The following is a 7,924-nucleotide window of genomic DNA, read 5'->3' as shown; positions in this document are numbered from 1 at the left end:
GGCTGTGTATTGTTTGTGTGGGCAGGTTTGTCCCTCGTTCGGATGATGGGCTTGTCTCGAGAGACGGCCAGTGCGCAGCTGATTGATGATGAGACGAGCGAAACTACTGGTGCCCAAGATTACTTGATTTATTCTGAGCCGGTGCGCTTGGATCTGGGTATGGGTGCTGATGAAGCTATGTACCTAGGGTAGGGTCATGGACCTGTCCTAATTGCCCTACCCAAGGACATCTCTAGAAGAAATCACCTTTCAATCGACTTGGAGGTGTTCCACTCGACAGACTCGAAGACACTCGACCAAGAAGCAACCACTCGACCAAGATCCAACCACTCGACGGCCAGGAGACCTAAAGTCACTCCGCACGCTAACGGTCGGTCATTAAGTAGCTTTTATGGTCATCATAGCACTTTATGACTAGCGTTACCAGTAACGCCCTGCCTTAATGTACATTGAACCCTTTGTAACGTGGGCTGGCCGGGGTCCTGGCGCACTCTATATAAGCCACCCCCTCCTCCGAGACAAGGGTTCGCACCTCTGTAATTCATACTCACATAATCCAGTCGACCGCCTCCGGGCTCCGAGACGTAGGGCTATTACTTCCTCCGAGAAGGGCCTGAACTCGTAAACCTTGCATGCTTACAACTTCTCCATAGCTAAGATCTTGCCTCTCCATACTTACCCCCCTACACTACTGTCAGACTTAGAACCACGACAGTTGGCGCCCACCGTGGGGCCAGTGTTTTAGCGTTTGTTGGAGGAGTTGCGACCTTTTTCGACCCGAATCATCATGGTTTTCGGCGGAGTTTCGATGGAGGGCCGCTAGATCCGTCTCGGCGCGCTCACGTTCATCGTCGACGACTCTGCTTGGCTCCAGGAGGCTCCGCTCGACGTGGACGCACTCCCTGTTCGCGAGGCAACGCACTTTAGCGCGTATGTCCGCGGCGTTCTCCTGCGGCAACCGTCGACCCCCTACCGGTCGGCTCCTGTGTTGTCCTCCCTCCCCGTTTCCCGCCGGCGCAAGCGCTCCGGTCGGTCGAGACTTCAGCGGTGGGTGAGACACGCGGTGGCACATCAGTCGGCCACCCCTCAAGTCGCGGCAATCGAGCCCGACGAATCCCTCTATGGCCTGTTCGACCTGTCAACTGGCTCCGCAGAGACCGCATCCGAATGCGACAGCAGCGATCCGGCGGTGGAGGTTCTGATGGTCGATGGACCGCCCAGTCCTCCCGGTTTTCCCCGCACCGACGGAGGCGCAGGTGGAGGCGACCCGTCGCGTCTCCATGTGGAGTATCTTCCCGAGCCTCTCACGTCGCTGCAGAGAGAAGAACTTCACCGCCGGAACATGGATGCACTGCACACTCCTATCGTTGGAGAAACCCCCGAGGCTCGCGCCTTGGAGGACGCGCGCCTGGCAAACTTGGCCGAGCACACTCGACTGGAGAATCTCCAGCGAGCACTCGACAAGCATGCGCGACAACGGGTTCCCGAATCCAGTCGGCGTCAGCTCTTCCCGCCCCCGCAGGTATATCGAACTCCGATTCAGAATTTAGCAGCTGCGGCCCGTATAGCGGAGTCGATTCAGCCTTCCCAGTCGGAGGCTGGCAGAGGCTTGCTGCAGATCAGAGCGTTACTCTGGGCAGTAGGGGATCAGAATTCCGCTGTTTCTCAGTCGCGGAACATGATTCACAGCAGATCCGTTGCCGCGGACACAGTCCAGTCGACTCACAGCCCGAGATCGCCCCCGAGGCGTGAGGGACGTGGAGACCGGCATGACCAGTATGGGAACCATGAGCAGTATGATCACCGAGTCGATCGTGACGGTCGACGTCGAGTGCCCACGCCTCCCCCGAGGAGCGGGTCGTATGTGCCTCGCCGGCAGGATGACAGGCGCCCTCATAGTGGTGGGCGAAGGATTCCAGTCGACCCCAGAGGGCCAGGCTTTGACGCGAGATCCATTTTCGTCCAAGGTTTGGTCGACAGGAATAGGGCTCACCGAGAAGGTCACGACAGAGATGCACCTACCAGCAGCAGAGTACATGTTTCGGGGCCAGAGTGCTTTAGTAGAGCCATCAGGGCCGCTGTGATTCCTCCCAACTTCAGGTTGGCGACTGGAGCCAGTAAGTTCACTGGCGAGTCCAAGCCCGATACTTGGCTTGAGGACTACCGAGTGGCCGTCCAGATTGGCGGTGGCAATGATGAAGTGGCCATGAAGCACTTGCCTCTCATGTTGGAGGGCTCGGCCAAAGGATGGCTGAACCAGTTAGCACCTAGCAGCATTTACACTTGGGAAGATCTCTCCCGAGTGTTCGTCAACACATTTGAAGGAACATGCAAGCGACCGGTAGGGCTGACGGAACTGCGGTCTTGCGTGCAGAAGCCGAATGAAACTTTGAGGGATTACATCCAGAGGTGGATCACGTTACATCACTCGGTGGAGAATGTGCCTGACCACCAAGCAGTTTGTGCCTTCAAGGAAGGCGTCAAGTACAGAGAACTGAATTTGAAATTCGGTCGAACCGGGGATATGTCCCTGAATCGGATGATGGAGATTGCCACCAAGTACGCTAATGGTGAAGATGAGGATCGACTCAGGAGTGGCAAGCTCAAGTCAGTCGCCCAAGAAACCGGAGGAAATTCCAATCGAAAACAGAAACGGAAAGCCGAGCCAGCGGCTCCCGGGGAAGCCTTGGCTTTAACCCAAGGAAAGTTTAAAGGGAAACCTAAAGGACCTTGGAACCCCAAAAAGGTTAAAGACCAGGACGGAAATGATGTGTTGGACTTACCATGTCTCGTCCACACAAAGAAAGATGAAGAGGGTAATTTCATTTACCCGAAATATACCACTCGACAGTGTCGACTCTTGATCCAGCAGTTCCAGGGCAAGCAGCCCAAAGGTAAGGAAAAGGAGTCGGACAAGGTCGAGGACAAAGAAGACAGTGACGACGGATACCCTCGGGTCAATTCCACTCTGATGATTTTTGCCGATGTTGAAAGCAAAAGTCGACTGAAAGTTATTAACCGAGAGGTGAATATGGTTGCTCCGGTGACACCTAGTTACCTGAAATGGTCTCAGACTACCATAACATTCGACCAGTCCGACCACCCAACGCACATCGCCACCCCAGGGAGGCAAGCTTTGGTGGTCGACCCAGTTGTTGAAGGCACTCGACTGACCAAAGTCCTGATGGATGGTGGCGGTGGTTTGAACATATTGTATGCTGAGACGTTGAAAGGGATGGGCATTCCGATGTCCAAACTCAGTGCCAGCAACATGAGTTTCCATGGGGTCATTCCCGGGAAGAAGGCTGAATCACTCGGCCAGATTGCTCTTGATGTGGTTTTCGGTGATTCCAAGAATTACCGCAAAGAGAAGTTGACATTTGAAGTTGTAGACTTCCAGAGTGCCTACCACGCTATTTTGGGCAGGCCAGCTTATGCACGCTTCATGGCCCGGCCGTGTTATGTGTATCTCAAATTGAAGATGCCTGGCCCCAAAGGTGTGATCACTATTACGGGCAATCGAAAGAAAGCGGAAGAATGTTTTCAGAAAGGTTCGAGGATCGCCGATGCTCAGATGGCAGTGGTGGAGTTGCAGGAATACCAGAAGACTACAGACCCGAGTGATTTGTTGCGAGCCAAGAAGCCCGCTACAGAGTCAGCTTTTCAGTCGACTGGCGATACGAAGACAGCTCACATCCACCCGACCGACCCCGGCGCTGCTCCAACTCATATCTCGACAACACTCGACTCCAAATAAGAAGAAGCGCTCATCCAGTTCCTCCGTGAGAACTGGGACATTTTCGCATGGAAGCCCTCTGACATGCCGGGTGTTCCCAGGGAGCTGGCTGAGCACCGCCTAAGAGTCGACTCAAAAGTAAAACCTGTCAAGGAACATCTCCGACGGTCCGCCGTCCAGAAGAGAAAGGCCATCGGCGAAGAGGTGGCTCGGCTCTTAGCGGCGGAGTTCATCCGAGAAATCTACCACTCCGAGTGGCTCGCCAATGTTGTCATGGTCCCCAAGAAGGACAAGTCACTTCGCATGTGCATTGACTTTAAACATATCAATCGGGCCTGCCCGAAAGATCATTTTCCTCTCCCCCGCATCGACCAGATAGTCGACTCGACTGCGGGATGTGAGCGACTGTCTTTTTTAGACGCCTATTCCGGGTACCATCAGATCCGTCTGTATGGGCCCGACGAAATCAAAACAGCTTTCATCACTCCATTCGGGTGCTTCTGTTATGTTACCATGCCATTCGGCCTCAAGAATGCTGGAGCCACATTCATGAGGATGATTCAGAAGTGTTTGCTCACCCAAATCAGTCGGAATGTGGAGGCGTACATGGATGATATTGTGGTCAAGTCACGGAAGGGTTCCGACCTGCTAACTGACCTTGCTGAAACCTTTGCCAACCTCAGAAGGTTTGATATCAAGCTTAACCCATCAAAATGCGCATTCGGGGTTCCTGGCGAAAAGTTACTCGGTTTTCTCGTTTCCGAACGGGGAATCAACGCCAATCCAGAAAAAGTCGGTACTATACTCCGAATGAAAAGTCCTGTGCGAGTGCACGATGTTCAGAAGCTTACTGGTTGCTTGGCCTCCCTAAGTCGATTCATATCTCGTCTCGGTGAAAAGGCATTGCCTCTTTACCGATTGATGAAGAAGTCTGACAAGTTCGAGTGGACTCCTGAAGCTGACGCAGTGTTTGCAGAGCTCAAAGCTCTGCTCTCCACCCAGCCGGTGCTTGCTGCCCCAATTAGCAAGGAGCCTTTGCTGCTTTACATTGCAGCCACAGGACAAGTCGTCAGTACGGTACTTACGGTCGAACGGGAAGAAGAAGGGAAAACCTTCAAGGTTCAGCGCCCAGTGTATTATATTTCTGAAGTCTTGACCCCATCGAAGCAAAGATATCCTCATTATCAGAAGCTCGTATATGGGATTTATATGACCACAAAGAAAGTTGCCCACTACTTCTCTGATCATTCCATTATAGTCGTCAGCGACGCTCCGTTGTCAGAGATCTTGCATAACAGAGACGCAACTGGTCGAGTGGCAAAATGGGCGATTGAACTCCTTCCTCTAGATATCAAGTTTGAGGCAAAGAAAGCTATCAAGTCCCAGGCAATCGCAGATTTCGTCGCCGAGTGGATTGAACAGCAACTGCCGACTCAGGTTCACTCGGAGCATTGGACCATGTTCTTCGACGGTTCCAAGATGCTAAATGGTTCCGGTGCCGGAGTGGTGTTGGTCTCCCCCAGAGGAGATAAACTCAGATATGTTCTTCAAATCCATTTTGATTCCTCTAACAATGAGGCAAAATACGAAGCACTTTTATATGGGTTGCGCATGGCCATTTCACTCGGCGTCCGTCGCCTCATGGTCTATGGCAACTCAGATTTGGTGGTTAATCAAGTGATGAAGGAATGGGACGTCAGAAGTCCAGCCATGACTGGTTATTGCAATGCAGTGAGAAAGCTGGAGAAGAAATTCGAGGGGTTAGAGCTTCATCACATACCCCGACTAAAAAATCAAGCAGTTGATGATCTGGCAAAAATAGGTTCCAAAAGAGAAGCCATTCCCAGCAATGTGTTTTTGGAACACATCCACACACCGTCGGTCCAGGAGGATCCCTTCACTGAAGAGGCCCCGCAGCCAAAAAGCGCCACGGATCCGACTGAAGTTGAAGTTCCAGCTGTGGTCGACCTGATCATGGAAGTCTTGGTTATCACTCCCGTCTAGACAGAACCGTACATCGCATACATCCTAAGGAAAGAACTCCCAGAAGACGAAGAAGAGGCTCGACAGATCGTCCATCGATCCAAGGCCTTTACAGTCATAAAGGGACAGTTATATAGAGGAAGCGCGACTGGGGTCGGCCAGAAGTGTATTACACCAGAAGAAGGTCAGATGATCCTTAACGATATCCACTCGGGGACCTGTGGTCATCATGCGTCCTCTCGGACCATTGTGGCTAAAGCATACCGAGCGGGGTTCCAGTGGCCAAGAGCCAATGAGATGGCAAAAGAGATAGTCGACAAATGTGAAGGATGTCAGTATTACTCCAATATGCCGCACAAGCCCGCGTCATCCCTGAAAACCATTCCACTCATCTGGCCCTTCGCTTTTTGGGGGCTGGACATGGTTGGACCACTGAGAACAGGCAGGAGCGGCTTCACTCATGTGCTGGTAGCAGTCGACAAGTTCACCAAATGGATTGAAGCCAAGCCTATCAAGAATCTCGATGCTTGCACCACTATCAGTTTCATTAGAGAGTTGGTATTCAGATATGGAGTTCCGCACAGCATCATCACGGACAATGGGTCAAACTTCGATTCCGACGAATTCAGGGCCTTTTGCGCCTCTCAGAGCACTCGGGTCGACTATGCTTCGGTCGCTCACCCCCAGTCGAATGGGCAAGCAGAAAGGGCAAACGGCCTAATTCTCAAAGGACTGAAACCCCGATTGATGCGCGATCTCAAGCACGCAGCAGGTGCATGGGTCGACGAGCTTCCATCAGTCCTTTGGGGATTGAGGACAACCCCGAATCGATCGACCGGAAGAACCCCATTCTTTCTGGTCTACGGAGCCGAGGCAGTCTTACCGAGTGACCTGCTTCACAATGCTCCCCGAGTCGAGCCCTACTCTGAAGATGAAGCAGAACAAGCCCGGCAGGACGCAGTCGACCTCTTAGAAGAAGAAAGAGAAATGGCCTTGATTCGATCGACCATCTATCAGCAAGACTTGTGTCGATTCCATGCCAGAAACGTGAAGAGCCGAGCCTTCCAAGAAGGAGACTTAGTCCTCCGAGTGGATCAGCAGAAACCACACAAGCTCACTCCTACTTGGGAAGGCCCCTTCATAGTCACCAGAGTCCTCCACAATGGAGCATACCACCTCTACAATGTCGATCGCCAGATTGATGAGCCACGAGCCTGGAATGCGGAGCTACTCCGCCCCTTTTATACTTGAATTCTCACTCGAATGAGATGTAATAAGAAAAACTCATGTAGTTTATTTATCAAAGACAAGAGCATTATAATTTTCCCAGTGATTATTATTGTTTTTATTTGCGTAAGAAATCCCCCAGTGGGTGGCTTAGCTGCGAATCCGCTTCGCCTAAGTTTGTAAAAACAGTTTCCTACCGAGTGGCGAGCCAGCCTCCCACTCGGGGGCTTAGCTGCGAATCCGTTTCGCCTAAGTTTGAAAAAATCCTACCAAGCGGAGAGCAATCCTCCCACTCGGGGGCTTAGCTGCAGTCCAGTACTCGCCTAAGTTCTCTCACTTGGAGACTTAGCTGCAGTCCGACACTCGCCTAAGTTTGAAAAAATCCTACCGAGTGGAGAGCAGTCCTCCCACTCGGGGGCTTAGCTGCAGTCCAGTACTCGCCTAAGTTCTCTCACTGGAGACTTAGCTGCAGTCCGGCACTCGCCTAAGTTTGAAAAATCCTACCGAGTGGAGAGCAATCCTCCCACTCAGGGGCTTAGCTGCAGTCCAGTACTCGCCTAAGTTCTCTCACTTGGAGACTTAGCTGCAGTCCGGCACTCGCCTAAGTTTGAAAAAATCCTACCGAGTGGAGAGCAATCCTCCCACTCGGGGGCTTAGCTGCAGTCCAGTACTCGCCTAAGTTCTCTCACTTGAAGACTTAGCTGCAGTCCGGCACTCCCCTAAGTTTGAAAAAATCCTACCCAGTGGAGAGCAATCCTCCCACTCGGGGGCTTAGCTGCAGTCCAGTACTCGCCTAAGTTCTCTCACTTGGAGACTTAGCTGCAGTCCAGCACTCGCCTAAGTTTGAAAAAACCCTACCGAGTGGAGAGCAATCCTCCCACTCGGGGGCTTAGCTGCAGTCCAGTACTCGCCTAAGTTCTCTCACTTGGAGACTTAGCTGTAGTCCGGCACTCGCCTAAGTTTGAAAAAATCCTACCG

Source organism: Triticum urartu, chromosome 6A, assembly GCF_056163025.1.
Source record: "Triticum urartu cultivar PI428250 chromosome 6A, HENAU_Tu73, whole genome shotgun sequence".
Taxonomy (NCBI): Eukaryota; Viridiplantae; Streptophyta; class Magnoliopsida; order Poales; family Poaceae; genus Triticum; species Triticum urartu.
This window is presented reverse-complemented; position numbering follows the sequence as displayed.